The 19,990-nt window shown below is 50.3% G+C and overlaps 7 pseudogenes; all 7 read right to left on the reverse strand.

Annotated features, from left to right (window-relative positions):
- Positions 1 to 1,880: 1,880 nt before the first annotated feature.
- Positions 1,881 to 2,000, reverse strand: LOC143936583 (5S ribosomal RNA; annotated as a pseudogene).
- Positions 2,001 to 2,095: 95 nt separating this feature from the next.
- LOC143936480 (5S ribosomal RNA) lies at positions 2,096 to 2,214 on the reverse strand (annotated as a pseudogene).
- A 3,944-nt stretch (positions 2,215 to 6,158) lies between these two features.
- LOC143937032 (5S ribosomal RNA) lies at positions 6,159 to 6,277 on the reverse strand (annotated as a pseudogene).
- A 9,192-nt stretch (positions 6,278 to 15,469) lies between these two features.
- Positions 15,470 to 15,588, reverse strand: LOC143936537 (5S ribosomal RNA; annotated as a pseudogene).
- A 322-nt stretch (positions 15,589 to 15,910) lies between these two features.
- Positions 15,911 to 16,029, reverse strand: LOC143937448 (5S ribosomal RNA; annotated as a pseudogene).
- Positions 16,030 to 16,349: 320 nt separating this feature from the next.
- Positions 16,350 to 16,468, reverse strand: LOC143936666 (5S ribosomal RNA; annotated as a pseudogene).
- A 322-nt stretch (positions 16,469 to 16,790) lies between these two features.
- Positions 16,791 to 16,909, reverse strand: LOC143937355 (5S ribosomal RNA; annotated as a pseudogene).
- Between the last annotated feature and the right edge of the window lie 3,081 nt (positions 16,910 to 19,990).

Raw genomic sequence — 19,990 nt, forward strand, 5'->3', positions numbered from 1 at the left:
CGATCCAGATTCCAGTCCTGTTTTTTAAGCAAGCTCCATCCTTGCTCACTCAATTTAACTGGGCCCACAAAAATCCCAGACTTAAGCGGTCACAGCTGACATTGTCTAAACAACAGGGAGGGTTGGTTCTCCCTAACTTGCGACGCTACTACCTGGCCTCCCATCTGGGGCGTGTATTGGACTGGAATCGAAACAAACTTTCTAAGCTCACTCCCGAATTCCGCTAAGAAGCGCCATGTGGTGCTATAAGTATTTACCCACAGAATTTATGTCACATCTCACTATAGGGGCTTAGTTGAAAGTCAGTCACCTGATCGCTACCCAAAACACACTCACGTCTTTGACTTCCCCCCTATTCCCTATACGTGGCCATCCAACCTTTGAACTGCGGACCCACTTAGAAATTCCAACCTAGTCAATGCGTCTAAATTCATCATTGATGGAAAATGGCCTTCTTTCTCAACCCTAACAGATCCGACAGGGCTTTTCCAACTGCCTTTTTGGAGAGCGGCGCAACGACATCATTTTCTCCATTCCATCCCCAATCCTCAAACGTTCGCCCGCCCTCAGACGGAGTTTGAGACTCTATGCAGGAGCGAAGGCCCTTTGGCCCACATTCTCTCTCAAACAGATTACCCACACTTAACCTGTCTGGCCAACTGGGAAAAGGACCTTAATTGCTAATTTTCCCCAGCACAGAGACAACGCATTATCACTTTGGCTCTCAAAATGTCGCTGTGCACGAAGATACAGGAGACGAATTTTAAACTTCTCACCAGGTGGTATTTGACACCATCAAAGCTGCAGAAATGTTTCCCCTCTTCCTCGAACATATGCTGGAGGTGTGGAGAAGAAGAGGGCACGTTGCTGCACATTTTTTGGTCCTGCCTCAGTTTGGTGGACTTCTGCACAGAGATCCGATGCATGACACAAAAATTCACAGACTTCTCCATCCAGGAAGAGGCTGCATTCTTTCTCTTGCACCATTCACAGATTCCCATTAAGAAGTACAAAAAAATCTATTTTACGGCATGTGATAAATGCGGCGAAATCCTGCATCCCTCTCTATTGGAAAAAATGTTCCCCCCCTTTCATTACTGACTGGCTTAGGAAAATAGAGGACATTAAAAAAAATGGAGGACTTGATCCTCACATCACAAGGTAAACAAGAATTTTTTAAACAAACCTGAGACATCTGGAATACCTTTATATTCTCGCTGGAAGGATGTCGCCTGCTATCGCCTTAGTGCTCTGAGCTTTCCTTGACTGGCCCCTTGGACAGTGGCTGCCATCGTGTCTCGTCCCCTCTTCTCCTTTTCTGATGTTTCAACCCTTCTCTTTTCGGCCTTCCTCCCCTATCTCTCACCCCCTCCACCCCCTCTCTCTTTTGGAAAGAGTGGAAAATTGGGAATGACGGCCCCACACCCCCCTCTGGATGGATTATGCCGGAGGGACCTGGGGTTTGTGTGACCCTGGATCTTGGTACAGTACTTTATCCGTGCCTCGAATCATTGTGATTGATGGAAGGCAGACTCACAGTTGCGAATATATCTGTATCAAGTATTGTTCAGCTGCTTTTTGCTCTGTATTTCTCTGTTGCATTATGTACTCGGGGGACTGTCTTCCCCTATTTGGAGAAAAAATTATATTTGAAAAAAAAAGAAGCCTACGACACCTGGTATTCCCAGGCGGTCTCCCATCCAGGCATTAACCAGGCCGGACCCTGCTTAGCCTCCAAGATCACATGAGATGGAACAGATTCAGGGTGATGTGGCCGTAGCCAATATCTTCAGGCACTCTCAACTCTCTTGACAAACACCAAGATGGTCACCTTGGAAACAAGCAGAAAAAAATAGGTCAATGGCCACAACATAAAAAGAAGCCTACGGCATCTGGAAATCCCAGGCGGTCTCCCATCCAGGTACTAAACTGGTCCCAACCCTGCTTAGCCTCTGAGATCAGATGAGATTGGGCTCTTTCAGGGTGGTGTGGCCGTAGGAGATTTCTTCAGGCACTCTCAACCTTGACTAACGCCAATATGGTCACCTTGGGAAACAAACAAAAAAATCAAGTCAACGCCAACAACATGAGAAGAAGTCTACAGCACCTAGTATTCCCAGGTGGTCTCCCATCCAGGTATTAACAAGGCCCGACCCTGTTTAGTCTCTGAGATCAGACGAGATCTGGTGCTTTCAGGGTTATGTGGCCATAGGCGAGCTCTTCAAGCACTCTCAACCCTCTTGACAAACACCAAGATGGTCACCTTGGTAAACAAAAAAAAAAAAAACAAGTCAACGCCAACAACATAAAAATAAGCCTCCAGCACCTAGTATTCCCAGTTGGTCTCCAATCCAGGTACTAGCAAGGCCCGACCCTGTTTAGCCTCTGAGATCAGAGGAGATCGGGCGCTTTCAGGCTTATGTGCCCATAGGCAATCTCTTTGGGCACTCTCAACCCTCTTGACAAATGCCAAGATAGTCACCTTGGGAAACAAGCGAAAAAAAAAACAGGTCAATGTCAACAACATAAAAAGAAGACTACGGCACCTGGTATTCCAAAGCCATCTCCCATCCAGGGACTAACTAGGCCCAACCCTTCTTAGCCTCAGAGATGAGAAGAGATAGGGCTCTTTCAGGGTGATGCTGCTGTAAGCGAACTCTTTGGGCACTCTCAACCCTCTTGACAAATGCCCAGATGGTCACCTTGGGAAACAAGCGAAAAAAAACAAAAACGAATCAAGGCCAACAACATAAAAAGAAGCCTACAATAACTGGTATTCCCAGGTGGTCTCCCATCCAGGTACTAACCAGGCCTGACTCTTCTTAGCCTCCAAGATCAGACGAGATTGGGTGCTTTCAGAGTGCTCGGACTCTTTCCCCATCACTAATGGGACGAGGCAGGGGTGCCCTCTGTCTCCCCTAATTTTTATTCTGACACTGGAACCACTTATGTGTCACGTTCGGAATGACCCGAATATTACTGGCATATCCAAACCCTCGGCACACCACAAAATTGCGGCGTACGCTGACGATCTAATTTCTTTCGTCTTCAATCCACACATATCGCTTCCCAATATACTCGCGACTCTCCAGCGATACGGCAGCCTATCAAACTATAAAATCAATTGCACCTTTGTCTGTATTGAATATATCGGTCCCGGATGGTGAGGCCAAGAGGCTACGCTCCGCTTTTCCATTCTACTGAGCTGAAAAATCTATACGTTACCTGGGCGTTGACATCGCAGCGGATTTGGCGCAATTGTACCCGCTTAATTTTGTCCCTCTCCTGAATAGACTGAAATCTGATTTGGGAAACTGGCATGCTTTAACACTGACCTGGTTCAGGCGCTGTAATGCATTCAAAATGACGGCCCTCCCGCGGATTTTATACTTGTTCCAGACATTACCGATCCGGTTACCCCCAATTTTTTTCAGACAACTGCAGGTGCTGCTCCGGGACTTTATTTGGCCGCGCAAACCGCCCAGAGCCCGTTTGCAATTGCTTGCCAGACCAAAGGACAAGGGGGGTCTGGGTCTCCCAGATCTGAGACAATACTACAGAGTGACTCTGCTAGCGAGAGTCGTTGATTGGCATTGTAATGGCCAACACAAGCAGTGGGTGGAGATGGAGATTGAGGATGGATCCATTCCCCTATTGACCTCCCCGTGGCTCCTGTCCTCCCTACCAAAAGACCTCAGAGGTCACCCCGTAGTGGGAGCTACGTTGGCTGTTGTGCGGAGGTTGTTACGCTGCACACACATTGCTCCCCTGCCGTCACCAATGACTCCGGTTATAGGTAATCCAGACTTCCCACCGGGATTTACCAACAAGAAACTGCAACAGTTGACAGTGGTGGGGAAACAGCGTCTGGGAGAGGTGTGGCCCTCGGGAGGGCTCCCGACCACGCAATCTGTCGCCAAGCTTTCTGACCCTCTGCTTGACTTGTTTAGTGCTTATCAACTTCATCACTTTCTTCTGGCCATACAAAGGGCCCCCTACACTCCTAGAGACCTGACGCCCTATGAATCCATCTGTCACAAAAAGGAACCTGTGCGACACACCCTCTCCCTCCTGTACAACCTATTAAGTAGTCAGGAGGAGGAGTCGACCCCCACCATTTATCCACAAATGGGAGAGGGACTTTGGCATCACATTTACCCCACAATAGATAGGAAAGATCCTGACATTAGTACATAAAGCTTCCATTGCAAACCAATATCAAGAATCAGGATACAAGATAGTCTCACGCTGGTATAGAGTCCCATACCTTCTGAATAAAATGAATAGATCGATCCCGGATGTTTGTTGGAGGTGCAATTCAGATACGGGGACCATGGGACACATTTTCTGGGCATGCCCGGCCTTGAGGAACTTTTGGGTGGAGGTGACCGAGACGATAAAAACTCTCAGAAATGTAGATATTGCAGACAACCCAGCAGCCTGCCTTCTACACTTGACCGAACAGCCTGTTCGAAAATACAAAAAAACACTCCCGATGCAACTACTGAATGCCGCCCGGGCCTGCATTCCCACACTGTGGAGGCAGCCTCAGCCCCCCATCCAAGGTGCTGTGGTATTCCAAAGTCAATCATATTCTCCGGATGGAAGAATTGACCGCCACCCTTCACAACACTGAAGAGGCATTTAGTGTTACATGGAGGCCCTGGAGGTATTTTTCTGGTACTTGAGACTACATTCGGGAGGTGAGCAGCGCCCCTGTCCCAGAAAAAGACTGAACATCTAACGTTTACCTACGTAGGCCATGTCTGCCCTGGGTGGCATCCCCCCCCCTCCCTTTTTGTCTTTATTTTTCTATTTTTCCCCGCCGCCACCCCCCCCCCCTCCTCTCTCTCCGTCTTTGCACTCTCTTCTTCCCCCGTCCTCCCTTTTGACTATGCCTTGTCTCCTTACTAGCCTTTGGGACCCAGAAGAGCCCCAGGGTTCTGGACACGACCGGCTCATATTTTACTCTGGTTCACATAGGTCATGATAAGCTGGTTCGCTGTGGTCCCAGTTGCTCTCCATGATTACATTTGTCCGAACAGGGCTGCATTAGTTATACTGTACTACATGTCCGAGGTGGGGTTTCTCTCTTTTCTGCATGAAACTCTAGGACTCCCCTCTGAGAACCTGAGTTATCTGGCTGCCTATTTTTTGTTACCATGTAATTGTGACCCTGGGTCATGCTGTATGGTTGACTGTTATATTTATGTTGTTCTACTTATACTTAATAAAAGAATAAAACAAAACAAAAAAAAATAAGTCAATGCCAACAACTTAAAAAAAGCCTATGGCATCGAAAAATCCCAGGCGTTCTCCCATCCAGGTACTAACCAAGTCCCAACCCTGCTTAGCCTCTGAGATCAAATGAGATTTGGCTCTTTCAGGGTGATGCAGCCATAGTAGATTTTTTCAGGCACGCTCAACCCTCTTGACAAACGCCAAGATGGTCACCTTGGGAAACAAACAAAAAAAAACAAGTCAACGCCAACAACATAAAAAGAAGCCTACCGCACCTAGTATTTCCAGACGGTCTCCCATCCAGGTATTAACAAGGCGCGACCCTTTCTAGCCTCTGAGATCAGCGGAGATTGGGCGCTTTCAGGGTGATGTGCCCATAGGCAATCTCTTTGGGCACTCTCATCCCTCTTGAAAAATGCCAAGATAGTCACCCTGGGAAACAAGCGAAAAAAAACAGGTCAACGCCAACAACATAGAAAGAAGACTACGGCACCTAGTATTCCAAGGCCGTCTCCCATTCAAGTACTAACTAGGCCCAACCCTTCTTAGCCTCTGAGATCAGAAGAGATAGGGTGCTTTCAGGGTGATGCGGCTATAAGCGATCTCTTTAGGCACTCTCAACCCTCTTGACAAATGCCAAGATGATCACTTTGGGAAACAAGCGAAAAAAACAGGTCAACACCAACAACATAAAAATAAGCCTGCGGCATCTGGAAAACCCAGGCGGTCTCCCATCCAGGTACAAACCAGGCCCAACCCTGCTTAGCCTCTGAGACCAAACGAGATTGGGCGCTTTCAGGGTGTTGTGCTCATAGGCAATTTCTTTGTGCACTCTCAACCCTCTGGACACATGCCAAGATGGTCACCTTGGGAAACAAGGGAAAATAAAACAGGTCAACGCCGACAACATAATGAGAAGCCTACGGCACCTGGTATTCCCAAGCTGTCTCCCATCCAGGTACTAACCAGGCCCATTGCTGCTTAGCCTCAGAGATCAGATGAGATTGGACTCTTTCAGGGTGATTTGGCCGTAGGCACTCTCTTTGGGCACTCTGAAGCCTCTTGACAAAGGCCAAGATGGTCACCTTGGGAAACAAGTTAAAAAAAACAGGTCAAAGCCAACAACATAAAAAGAAGCCTACGGCATCCAGTATTCCCAGGCGATCTCCCAATCAAGACACTAACCAGACCAGATCCTTCTATGGCACCTGGTCTTCCCAGGCAGTCTCCCATCCAGGTACAAACCAGGCCTGACGCTGCTTAGCCTCTGAAATCAGACAAGATCGGGTGCTTTCAGGTTGATGTGGCCGTAAGCATTCTCTTCAAGACACGCCCAACCCTCTTGACAAACGCCAAGATGGTCGCCTTGAGAAACAAGCAAAAAAAACAGGTCAAAGCCAACAACATAAAAAGAAGCCTATGGGACGGCTTATCCGGGGGGGTCCGCAGCCCTTCCACCCCAGGATACCAGGGGACGACACCAGCCACCTCCCTTGGCCTGTGCTTCAGAGTGGCCGGGGGTCTGGGATTCCCTCCCTGAGCATGCCCCCCCCTCACGTACTGCAGGCCCCGCAGACCCTAGACCACTGTCGCCACGTCATCACACAGACCGGGACGACCCGGGAGACATGACCACAACACCACCGTATCCTCAGTGGCAACAATACTTACAAGCGATCCCTACTAAAGAGGATTTTAAACAACTGATTGAAGATGTCAAATCCACGTGTCGGGCGGAAATACAAACGCTCCACTCGGGCCTTAAGCACCTTGCGGACAGGGTGGAGATGGCTGAAGAGGAGATACAAGAAACCAAAATTGCGGTCCACAAAACCCAAACGCAAGGGGCTGAACACCACTTGCTCCTGAGAGATATGCAGCGCCATGTGGAGGATTTGGACAATAGGGGGCGCCGGCACAACATCAGAGTACGTGGGGTTCCGGAGTCGGAGGGCCCAGAGGACGCTCAGATTATCTTGCAGGAGCTATTCAACACTCTCCTCGGAGAACCCCCCACTAAATTTATTGAGATGGACAGAGCTCATAGGGCCCTACGCCCCAAAAATGCTACTTCTGGCCCCAGGGACTTTATTTGCAGAGTCAACTCATTCCACCTCAAGGAGGATATCCTGCGACAAGCCCGTTTAGCCCGAGAGGTGTCTTTCCGGAACCACCCAGTGCAACTCTTCCCGGACCTCTCCTGGATTACGCTGCAAAAACGTAGACTTCTCCAACCCTTGCTCCGTACCCTGCAAGAAGCCCAGATCCAGTACCGCTGGGGTTTTCCATTTAGCCTCACTGCCAAACATCAGGGTAAATCGGCCTCCCTGAGATACCCTGAAGATCTGCCGACTTTTTGCGAGGACCTGGGCATCCGCCCACCCAGGCTTCCCGATTGGGACCTCATCGCTACTCAACCCACCCCTCCGACGTTGTGGCAAAAGGTCCCCCCACGCCAACGACCCAGAAACCGGGATACGCAAAACAAACCTAAGAGGCAAGGCCCTGGCTGAAGATCCCGGCCCTTCATCCCCCTTTTTCTCTTTTCCAAGTGACTTTTAACTTTTCTCATCACGGCCTAGTTGGCCCTCCGCGACCTGTTGCCGGTGGAGATGAAGATTTGCAGCGTCCCGGACCGCTTAGCGGCGTAGTGATCAGACGTTGTTTTGCCCTAGTTCTAGTTGCACTCATTACCCTTTCCCCTTTGGTGCCTTTTCAACAATCAACCGCACTTAGGCTGCTGGTTGGGAGATTCGGGAGAGTGGGTTCCCCCTTGCTCTCACGACCCTCCCTCTAACCCCTTTTTTTTTGGGGTTGCTTTTCATTTTTAGTTACTTTATTCATATTATCTATACTTTAGTGATTCTGTTCCTGTTCAAGTTTTTACACATATTAAGCTCCTCTATTCCTCCTTAGGACCTGAATGAGGAGACCTGGACTCCTATGCGGCCGCCAGGCCCAGGCCTTGTGCCCTGGGTCTGGTGGCCCCCTGGGAATCCGCGTAGTCCCGGATAACTTTTTTACCCGGGGCCGTATATTGCCCTTTGTTTGGTCCGGTTATGGGCCCATGTTTTCAATGCAATGCCTCTTTTGTGGTACTAATGTTTTTCTCCCTTCTCTCACTTTCTACTTCCCCCTCTTTTCTCTCCTCTGTCATCCTTCCGCTGCCTGCAGGGATCGGACACGTAGTGGCGGGGCCCTACGACCGGAAAGCGTCTGCTCCTGGCTCCTGGCGGCCCATCCTGGACGTGGTGGTCAGGTAAGATTTACTAAACACAGACCGCTCCCCTACCCCCCCCCACCCCCCCCGGACTTGACTGATGGCTAAGATTCTATCTATGAATGTTCACGGTTTAAATTCAAACAGGAAACGGCATCTGGCACTAAGGGAGTTTAAACAGTCGGGAGCGGATATTATCCTGGTTCAGGAAACGCACTTTGACAGAGGGGGATCTTTTGCCTTCGCCTCCAGGAGCTTTCCGCTTGTGTATCTATCCTCGGGATCCCACAAGAGAGCGGGGGTGGCTGTCCTGATCCGACAAGGAGCACCCTTTACCTATGTTGATCACTACAGCGATCCTCGGGGGGGTTTCCTGATACTTAAGGGTACATGGCAGTCACGGCCGATCACCCTGTGCACGCTATACGCCCCTAATGTCCATCAGCATAGCTTCCTCTCCAGGGTTTTTGCGCGACTATTTAAGGAAGACCACGGTTATTTGGTGGTGGGAGGAGACTTTAACTTGGCTCACTCGGCCACGGCTGATCGGCAGACAGCGCCCACCCGCGTCCCCCCGCCTAGAGCCCTTCGGGATTCGAGGCTTTTTCGGCAACTCACTCGCCGCTATGCATTGTTCGACGCGTGGCGAGCTCTCCGGCCCGGGGATCGGCAGTACACATATTACTCAGCCCCTCACCACATGCACTCTCGAATTGACTATTTTTTCACTAATAATGCTACATTGAGAGCGACGCGTGCCGCATCTATCCTGCCGATCTCCTGGTCGGACCATGCCCCGATCTTACTTACCCTAGATATAGGCCCCCCGATAACCCGGCCATACAATTGGAAGCTGAACACCTTCCTTCTTCAGCACCTTCCCTCTCAATCGGAATTAACCATGACCCTGCGTCAATATTTTGCTGAGAATTTGACCCCAGACGTCCCCCTCTCCACTGTGTGGGAAGCCCATAAGGCGGTGATGCGGGGTAGATGCATTGCGCTTTCCTCGGCCTTGAAGCGAGACGTCGCGGCCACCAAGCTTAACACCGAGAAGGAACTTAGACAGTTAGAGCAGAACCTGCAGGCCTCACCGACGGTACCACTCCTTAGGAAAATTGTTAATTTGCGTACGGTGCTGGCGGACCTGGCGCTTCGCCGCGTCGAGAAGGCCCTTCTGAGGATCAAACAGACATACTATGACAGGGGCAACAAGGCACACTCCCTTCTAGCGCGGAAGCTCAAAGACAAAACCCTTCTCTCTGCCCCACACCAGATAAAAACTAGATCTAATGCGGTTGTCTCCCACCCCAAAGACATAGTTGATACGTTTGCGGGCTTTTACGCAGAGCTCTATAATAGTCCTGACATCCCTAGCACCCCAGTGTCGCTGGAGGTCTCACAGCGTATACAGCAGTATTTGTCCGACAGCGCCATTCCCAAAATTAGAGATTCGGACTTGCTCATTTTGAACAAGCCCGTCACGGAAGACGAAGTGGGAGAGACCATTCAATCCCTCCCCGCACATAAGTCCCCAGGCCCAGACGGGCTGCCCTACGAATATTACAAAGCATTTTCTCCCCTCTTAACCCCGCATATGAGCAGACTCTTTAATGCTTTTCTACAGAAAACACCCGTCCCCCCAGATATGCAACGTTCCTTCCTTACCTTAATCCCCAAACCAGATAAGGACCCAATCCACTGTGCGAATTATAGACCCATTGCGCTGCTGAACGCGGACCTAAAAATTTTTACTAAACTGCTATCTATGCGCCTTAACAAGGTCCTACCCTCTTTGATCCATAAGGACCAGGTGGGCTTTGTCCCCCTCCGACAAGCGGGGGATAACACCCGGAAGGTGATAGACCTGGTCGAGGTGGCGAACAGGGAGGAAGTGCCGTCCCTGCTCCTGAGCTTGGACGCAGAAAAAGCATTTGATAGACTGGGTTGGCCCTTCCTCTTCGCCACTCTGACCCACATAGGGATGGAGGGACCTTTTCTGCGAGCCATACAACATCTTTACACCGACCCGTCTTCTCAAGTGAAGACTCCCTTTGCCACCTCTTCCCCCTTTTCCATCTCCAACGGCACGCGTCAGGGATGCCCGCTGTCACCCCTACTATTTGCCCTCTGTATTGAACCCCTGGCGGCGTCTATCAGGCGGAACCAGGCTATAAGAGGGGTTCCGGTGCGAGGCCAGGAGTTTAAGGTATCACTATTTGCGGACGACGTAATTCTCACTCTTACCCAACCCAGAATATCCCTGCCCAACCTGCACATGGAGCTGGATCGTTACAGTGAGCTATCGGGTTACAAACTTAATGCGTCGAAATCCGAAGCCCTTCCGATTAACATTCCACCGTTGGAGGTGGAACACCTACGATCCAACTTCCCCTACCATTGGAGGTCCACCTCCCTTCGATACCTGGGGGTAAACATCACCCCAACCTATACCTCCCTTTATCAGGCAAACTACCCATCCCTCTATGGAGATATTAGGCGTCTCGTGCTAAAGTGGCGGAAACACCAGATATCTCTGCTTGGTAGAATAGCCTCTGTGAAGATGGTTATCCTCCCGAAACTCCTCTACCTTTTTCAGACCCTCCCCATTCCAGTCCCCTCCTCTCACCTGAAAAAATTGCAAAGGGACCTACTTCGATTTGTATGGAATTATAAAAGGCACAGGATACCTCGTTCGGTCATGACCGCCTCCAAATCGGATGGGGGGTTAGCGTTCCCGGACCTAGTCAGATATTATCAGGCTGCCCAACTCCGCGCGGTCGCCTCCTGGACTACCCAGAGGCCCCACAATCGTTGGTCGGAAATTGAATCCCGGTGGTTGGCCCCTACACACCCTAATAGTATGCTCTGGAGTGCGGCGGCAGCGATCCCTCAGTCCCAATTGTTGGGCCCTATGTCCCACCTGCAGAACCTATGGCGTAGGTCTTCCAAGGCATTTGCCCTGACCTCAGCTAAATCGCTCCTGACCTCTTTTATATCCAACCCTCTAGTGCCAGATAGCCTATCTCGCCAGATGCAACACCCCTGGTCCTCCCGGAACCTTTTCCAGCTGAGATCTCTGGTGGATCCCAGATCTAGGAGACTACTGACTTACACTGAACTCCAATCCCGGTTTGACCTCCCCCGGCAGAGCTTCTATAGTTACTTGCAAATCCGTCACTTTGCCCAGACCATATCCTCTGACCTCCGTTTCTCCCCGCCTACCATGTTTGAAATAGTAATCTCATCAGGTACGGCACAGAAGGGGATGATATCGGATATTTATAAAATAATTAACGCCTTTCCTATGGGCCCTAACGGCAAACATGCATACATGCTTAAATGGGAGGAGGCTCTGGGTGAAGTGTTCACGGAGGAGCAATGGCGGATGATTTGGTCGCAGGCATCCAAGAGCTCCATGTGTACGCTCTACAGGGAGAACGCATACAAAATACTGTTCTTCTGGTACATGACCCCGGACGTCCTGCACGCTATTTACCCTTCTACAACAGACCGGTGCTGGCGATGTGTGGGACATAAGGGCACCCTCTTGCATATATACTGGCAATGCCCTCGTATAGTCCCTTTCTGGACGGAAGTCCGTACGCTCTTGGCCAGTATCCTGGACCAACCCCTGGACTTACACCCAAAGCACTTTTTACTGGGAGTCCCTTTCCCCAAATTGTCCAAATCCCTACAGAAACTATCCCGCCACATCCTGACCGCAGCGAGGTGTCTGGTTGCTCTCCACTGGAAAAAAACACACCCCCCTACCCCGGACGCATTATACGCCCGCATCAGAGATGTGGAGCTTATGGAGCGGATGACCGCCAGGATACAGGACCGGCTGGAAGCACACGACGCAGTCTGGAACCACTGGAATCTTAAGGACGATCGACCCTGACAGGCAAGCGGAAGTTTTCGGATGACTACCCACCCATACCCCCTCCCTTTCCTCTCTATCTTTCTTTCTATCCTTAGGTACCCCTTTCCTCTCTCTTTCTATCCATCTTCTTTCTTTTTCCCTTCTTCCTTTCTCTTATGCCTTTTATTCTTCCAGACCCCCCCCCCCCTTGAGGGGGGGTGTTTGTTTGGATTAAAGTGTATTATAAGTGTCTTATATTATTCGCTACCACACGTATCCTCGGATTGCAACCCTGGTTTGGCGGTTAAGTCTAGAGGATAGATCTATTGCTGGATGGACTGTATCCCTGTTTTACATGTGTTGCAGAACATGCTGTCTGTGAATAGCTATACCTGGCCTGGCTGGTACCTGCTTCAGGTGGCTGTATTATGTAGGCCAATATGCTTTTGTGGTATGTTCTCCCCTGTAATTTTTCTGATCCCCTTTTTTTCCGCTCCCCCAATGCTGAACTGAAGTGTTTGACGTGTAATGTTTCACTTTAAAATAATAAAAAGTTATTTGACAAAAAAAAAAAAAAAGAAGCCTATGGGCTTACAGCGGACCCTAAGAGATGGGACCCACTAGCTCTGTCATGGTTCGGACGCTGTAATATGAACGAAATGCCACGACATCTGTATCTACTACAAGCCTTACCTATCAAAATACCCCAGACTTTCTTTCATGCGGTTCGCTCAATCTTTATCAAGTTCCTCTGGCGCGGAAAACATATGCGTATTGGTAGGGCAATGCTGTTGCGACCGAAATTGCGGGGAGGTATTGGCTTCCCGGACCCTGCTCTATATTACACAGCGACGCACATGACACCGGTGGTTGACTGGTGCTGGTGTTCTGCCATATACTGTCGGGCCATGATATAGTGTCTGCGCCGTACTGCGCATGCCCAGTACGGAGCAGACGAAGCTTCGGAAAATCTCCGAAGCCGAACGGTAGCCCCACCATCCAAGCGGACATAGGGTTGTGAATATTAGAGGGCCCCTCGCAGGCGAGCTTCGCTCGCCACGCTTCGGGCTCGGCCTCACTGCGCTCGGCTCTTTTATATTCTTACTCTATGTCCACTTGGATAGTGGGGATAGAACCTGGACTCAGTGCGCAGGCGCCGTTCATGCTCGGCAATTTTCGGAATCTGTGTTGCTGTGTACTGCGCATGCGCAGCACACAGCGGACACTATCCGATGGGGGACCATATGTGATAAGACACCGGCATGGGGAACTGAAGCTAAGGGTCAAGCTAGAGCAGGAGATGGTGCGGGTTCCACTGACTGGTCTGCCTTGGGCGGGGAGGCCATTGGAGCCCTGTGTGACTACTCACCCGTTAATTGGCCCCTCGCTCGCCAAGATGGATAGTTTTTTTCACCTTTCCCACCTGACTAACTTTCCTTCTCCTATGACCCCAATTATTGGACATCCTAGATTCCCTCCGGGCCTGTCTGACCAGGCCTTTACCAGGCAAGCCCCCCGAAAGGGCTTCTGAGAGCAGCCCTATTTCTTGGACCCACGGGCTTGATTCCCATGGGGACCATACTGCTAGAGCAAGTACCTGTTGCATTGGATAGCTGGAGAGCTAGACAGCTAATCCATTTCCTCGGATCACTACCTAACCATTCGTTCTTCTCTAGACAATTCCACCCCTTCGAGGAACTTTGCCTGGATGATGGCCCAGTTCGTGGTTTCCTCTCTAGGTCCTACCAAATCCTGACAGACGCACAATCCTCCACGGATCCACCCTTCCTAGCTAAATGGAAAAGGGACTTACAAACTACATTCTCCAAACCACAGAAGGACAGAATACTCTTTTTCGCCTATAAGTCGTCACTCTGCAGTAAATATCAGGAGATCTCATATAAGCTGATCACACGCTGGTATCGTACACCGGTGGTGTTGGCCAAAATATTCCCCGGTCAATCTGACCGCTGCTGTCGCTGTGGGCAACAGGCTGGCACCATTCTCCACATTTTCTGGGAATGCCCTAAATTACAAACATTCTGGCAGCCTGTCCTGAGACTCATCCACAAGTTCACAGACATTTCCTTAGCCAATGATCCCACAGCAGTTCTTCTCAATCTAACTCCTATGTCGAGAAAGCGTTATCATAAGTCCTTACTTAAACATCTCCTCAATGCAGCTAGGGCCTGTATCCCAAGTCAGTGGAAAGAGCAATCTGCTCCAATGGTGACCCAGTGGTTCGCAAGGGTAAATGATATTGAACGAATGGAAGACCTGACTGCCACAATGAGGGATAAAACGGAGGAGCATGGGAACAGATGGTTCTACTGGACCCAGTTTTCGCTTTTCGGAAGAATACCTCCGCGAGACATAGTAAGCTCATGGTGATCGTTGGAGATCGCTGTTCCAAACGTTGGACAGCTGATGAGCTGGTGAGCCGAGGGTGTCTCTTGCTCCCTGGGAGGGGACCCCATCCTATCCACTCTACCCACGACACCCCCTTACCCCTTCTTTTCCTTTTCTGCCATTTCCTTCCCCAATCTTCTCTTTCCCCTTCTCCCTCCTTTCAGTTCTACTATTTCCCTTCTTAACTCAAAAAAGGGAAAAGAAAATGGTATGTTCCGACCCCATTTGACTACTACACAATACTCTTCCCCTATCTATGGATATCTAAACTCTTCGAGGATAGCAGGGCTAGTATCAATAATATTTTAAGTGGTAGAGGATCCCAACGAGATGGAGCTTTAATCTCATCTTGATATGACCGCAAAGCTGTACACATGCTATTCTCCTCTGACTTCTTACCATTGGCTCTGATATCCATGCAATATGATCATTTGTTTGTAACTATTTGTATCACACATTCTGTGAAGTTGCCTTTGCATTGTATGTTGCATACTACTAAATAAAAAAAAAAAAAAAGAAGCCTATGGCACCTGGTATTCCCAGGCAGTCTCCCATCCAGGTACTGTTTAGCGTACTGTTTAGCATCCGAGATCAGACGAGATTGGGTGCTTTCAGGGTGATGGGGCCATAGGTAATCTCTTCGGGCACTCTCAACCCTCTTGACATACGCCAAGATGGTCACCTTGGGAAACAAGTGAAAAAAAAAACAGGTCAAGGCCAACAACATGAAAAGAAGCCTACAGCACCTAGTATTCCAAGGTGGTCTCCAATCCAGGTACTAGCAAGGCCCAACCCTGTTTAGCTTCTGAGATCAGAGGAGATCGGGTGCTTTCAGGGTTATGTGCCCATAGGCAATCTCTTTGGGCATTCTCAACCCTCTTGACAAATGCCAAGATAGTCACCTTGAGATACAAGCGATAAAAAACAGGTCAATGTCAACAACATAAAAAGAAGAATACGGCACCTGGTATTCCAACGCCATCTCCCATCCAGGTACTAACTAGGCCCAACCCTTCTTAGCCTCAGAGAAGAGAAGAGATAGGGCTCTTTCAGGGTGATGCTGCTGTAAGCGATCTCTTTGGGCACTCTCAACCCTCTTGACAAATGCCAAGATGGTCACCTTGGGAAACAAGCAAAAAAAAAAAAAACGAATCAACGCCAACAACATAAAAAGAAGTCTACAATAACTGGTATTCCCTGGTGGTCTCCCATCCAGGTACTAACCAGGCCCGACTCTTCTTAGCCTCCAAGATCAGACGAGATTGGGTGCTTTCAGAGTGATGTGGCCATAGGCAAACTCTTCAGGCACTCTCAACCCTCTTGACAAACACCAAGATGGTCACTTTGGGAAACAAGCGAAAAAAAAACAGGTCAACGCCAACAACATAAAAAGAAGTCTACGACACCTGGTATTCCCAGGCGGTTTCCCATCCAGGTACTAACAAGGCCCGACTCTTCTTAGGCTCCAACATCAAACGAGATCGGGTGCTTTCAGGGTGATGTGCCCGTAGGCAATCTCTTCAGGCACTTTCAACCCTCTTGACAAAAGCCAAGATGGTCACCTTGGGAAACAAGTGGAAAAAAAAACAGGTCAAGGCCAACAACATAAAAGGAAGCCTACAGCACCTAGTATTCCCAGGTGGTCTCCAATCCAGGTACTAGCAAGGCCCAACCCTGTTTACCTTCTGAGATCAGAGGAGATCGGGCGCTTTCAGGGTTATGTGCCCATAGGCAATCTCTTTGGGCATTCTCAACCCTCTTGACAAATGCCAAGATAGTCACCTTGAGACACAAGCGAAAAAAAACAGGTCAATTTCAACAACATAAAAAGAAGAATACGGCACCTGGTATTCCAACGCCATCTCCCATCCAGGTACCCACTAGGCCCAACCCTTCTTAGCCTCAGAGAAGAGAAGAGATAGGGCTCTTTCAGGGTGATGCTGCTGTAAGTGATCTCTTTGGGCACTCTCAACCCTCTTGTCAAATGCCAAGATGGTCACCTTGGGAAACAAGCAAAAAAAAAAAAAACGAATCAACGCCAACAACATAAAAAGAAGCCTACAATAACTGGTATTCCCAGGTGGTCTCCCATCCAGGTACTAACCAGGCCCGACTCTTCTTAGCCTCCAAGATCAGACGAGATTGGGTGCTTTCAGAGTGATGTGGCCATGGGCAATCTCTTCAGGCACTCTCAACCCATCTTGGCCTTTGTCAAGAGGCTTCAGAGTGCCCAAAGAGAGTGCCTACGGCCAAATCACTATACTATATATCTATATCTATAATAATAAATAATATTTTTAGTTATTATATATAAGATACTATATAGGTGATTTGGCCGTAGGCACTCTCTTTGGGCACTCTGAAGCCTCTTGACAAAGGCCAAGATGGTCACCTTGGGAAACAAGCTAAAAAAAACAGGTCAAAGCCAACAACATAAAAAGAAGCCTACGGCATCCAGTATTCCCAGGCGATCTCCCAATCAAGACACTAACCAGGGTGGGCGTGACCTAGGCATGAAGGAGTGAGGACGCTCTTTTCCGGAGCTCCCGGTCCGTGACCCCTCCACACCCCTTTACCACAGTCTGGTCGCATATTTCGGCATCGCCGACATCCCCGCGCTTCGGCGGAACACAGCCAGCCGAGCGGGGTCCGCCGCTGCTGCCATGGACAGGTACTTGGTCCCGCTGCAGCCTCCGGCCTCCACGCCGGATCCAGTCAAGATGGCGCCCGCGGCCTCCGGCGCTCCGGGACACGCGGTACAGAGGGAAGGTGAGCAGACTGCTATGCAGGGACACGACATGCCCCCGTTCTCCCCGCCTAGTGACTTATCCCCGTGTCTCCCCCGCTCACTGTCCATGGCCTCGCTTGACAGCCCGGACCATAGCGGCCTGCCACCCTGGTTCCCTCACAACTCCCAACTGTCCCAGAGACCCTCCCGCAGTGGAAGCCTCATCCCAGGACCGAATGGCCGGGCTGCTCTTACCTCAGACACACAGGGGGACCCACCGCTGCCACCAGCACCGGCATTATTGGGGGACAAGGCCATCCTAGCTTTACTCCAAAACCTTCCCACTAAAGCAGACTTTAGCTGTATGGCAGCCAGGATTGAAACGACCTTGCGACATGAAATCGCAGGGGTCAAACGTGACGTGTCGGCTACGAACGAGCGGGTGACCACCCTGGCATCGGATGTGACCTCCCTGACCACTGATGTTTCTGGCCTGCAAGCCGCACATGATACCCTTGCTGAAAGAGTCACACAGTTGCAACTCCTAGTGGATGACCTTGAGAATCGCAACCGCAGACGCAACATCAGGATCAGAGACTTGCCCGAAGCCGCTGGCCAGGCAGACCTCAAAGCCACAGTTACAGCTATATTTAACGCCTGTCTGGACCGCGCTGCTGACACAGTAATAGCCATTGATAGAGTCCACAGGACCCTGGGCCCCAGGAGCCCCACAGAGAACCGGCCACGTGACGTTTTATGCTGTCTCCACAATTACTCAGTTAGGGAGGATGTCCTGCAAGCGGCGTGGCGCAAAGGCAGCATTGATTTTGACGGGGCCCAAGTCACCCTTCTGCCAGATGTATCCCGCAAGACCCTCCAGATGAGACGCTGTCTGCGACCCCTTCTGGAACACCTAACTGAACGGAGGATTCCATACAAGTGGGGCCATCCGTTTCACCTTATAGTGCGCAAAAATGGGAGGCCCCTTGCGCTACGACACCCTTCGGAGGTCCCGTCCTTTCTGGAGGCTTTGGGCCTGCCCTCGGTTCAGGTCCCCGACTGGTTGGCTCCTGTTGTCCCCCAGGGAGCAGTGGCCCCGACGAACAACCCCTCAACCAGGCAACAGAGAGTGAGACGCCACCGTCGATCCCAACATCAGAGATCGCAGGCCCCTCAAGATCGTGAACCCTGAGAGAGTACAGTAATTTTCCATTATTCCTGTGTTATACCCTTTTTTTTTTGTTTTCTTTTTCTCTACCAACATAGACGGCTGGAGTATCCAGCTTTGTGTTGTTTACCATGCCACGGGCCATTGTTCCCAGCGCCCCAGCTAGGGGAGAGGAAGGACATTGGAAGAACAGAGTTGGACACTGCGCTTCCTGGACGAAGCCCTGAGTTATTGGCGGTACTGTTCACCATTCTCGTTACTGTTTATCTACAGGTGCCCTAGTCTCGGCGCTCTTTGTGTTTTTGGACTGCCTGGTGGTGCCCCCGGGTGCCCCTGGGCGGCGTTCCTGCTCCCTCCCCCTCTCCTCCTCCCCCCCCCCTTTTTTTTCCTTTTTTTTTTTTTCTGGGGGGGGGGGAGGGGTGGGTGCCTGGGTGGTATAAAGTTATCTATACTCTGTGTTGAAAAGTTTAATATGTTGGTCTAATTATGCACTGTTCTACTGTTGTTAACTGCCCGATACCTGCTGCAGTGATGTTCTATAATGCGTTTGATGTCGTAGTTAAGATGCCAAAGAAGCTCCGTGCACGCCCGATTGCGACTGCATGGACCATGGGATGCTGGAGGGGTACTGCACCGACGAGTTCCTCCCTCTGCAGTGCCTTACCTCTTCCCCCACTAGGCCCCTCTGCCCTAACCGGCAGGTTCTCTCCGATAGGAGCTTTAGCAATTCCCCGATCTATCCCCACCCCTCCTACCCTCCTCCTCCCTACTAACTCCGGACCTTCTCCGCTTCGTTACTGCTTTTCCTTTTTCTCCTCCTCTTCCTCTGTGCTTGAACTCTATATCTACTACTGACTCTGGTGGGGACCGCCGGCCGGGTACCACTGCCGTCATGGCCCTGAAGCTGGTTTCCTGTAATGTGAAAGGGCTGAATGTACCTGAAAAAAGGTCCAGCTGCCTAACAGAATTGTGGCGGATGAAGCCCCAAATAGTTTTCCTCCAGGAGACCCATTTCAGGACAGACCAAATACCACGGCTTTATAGTAAGCACTTCCCCCTGGCCCACCACAGCACGTCCCCTACTTCCAAATCGAGAGGAGTGTGTGTTCTTCTTGCTAAAAACTTGCCGTGGCGCCTGTTAGCTGTCCAAGCCGATAGTGAAGGGAGATATCTCTTCATTAAGGGAACTCTCCACTCGCAAACTTTTACTCTTGCCAACCTATACATGCCGAATGTGGACCAGCTGCTGGCCTTAGAAGCATCCTTGGATGCCCTGGCTGCATTCTCAGAGGGTACTTTGATCATTGGGGGGGACTTTAACCTCACCTTGGACCCCCGCAGAGACTCATCATCGGGCAC

The sequence above is a fragment of the Lithobates pipiens genome, unplaced genomic scaffold (assembly GCF_037356315.1).
Source record: "Lithobates pipiens isolate NorthernLeopardFrog02 unplaced genomic scaffold, aLitPip1_a1.2 Scaffold_28, whole genome shotgun sequence".
Classification (NCBI taxonomy): domain Eukaryota; kingdom Metazoa; phylum Chordata; class Amphibia; order Anura; family Ranidae; genus Lithobates; species Lithobates pipiens.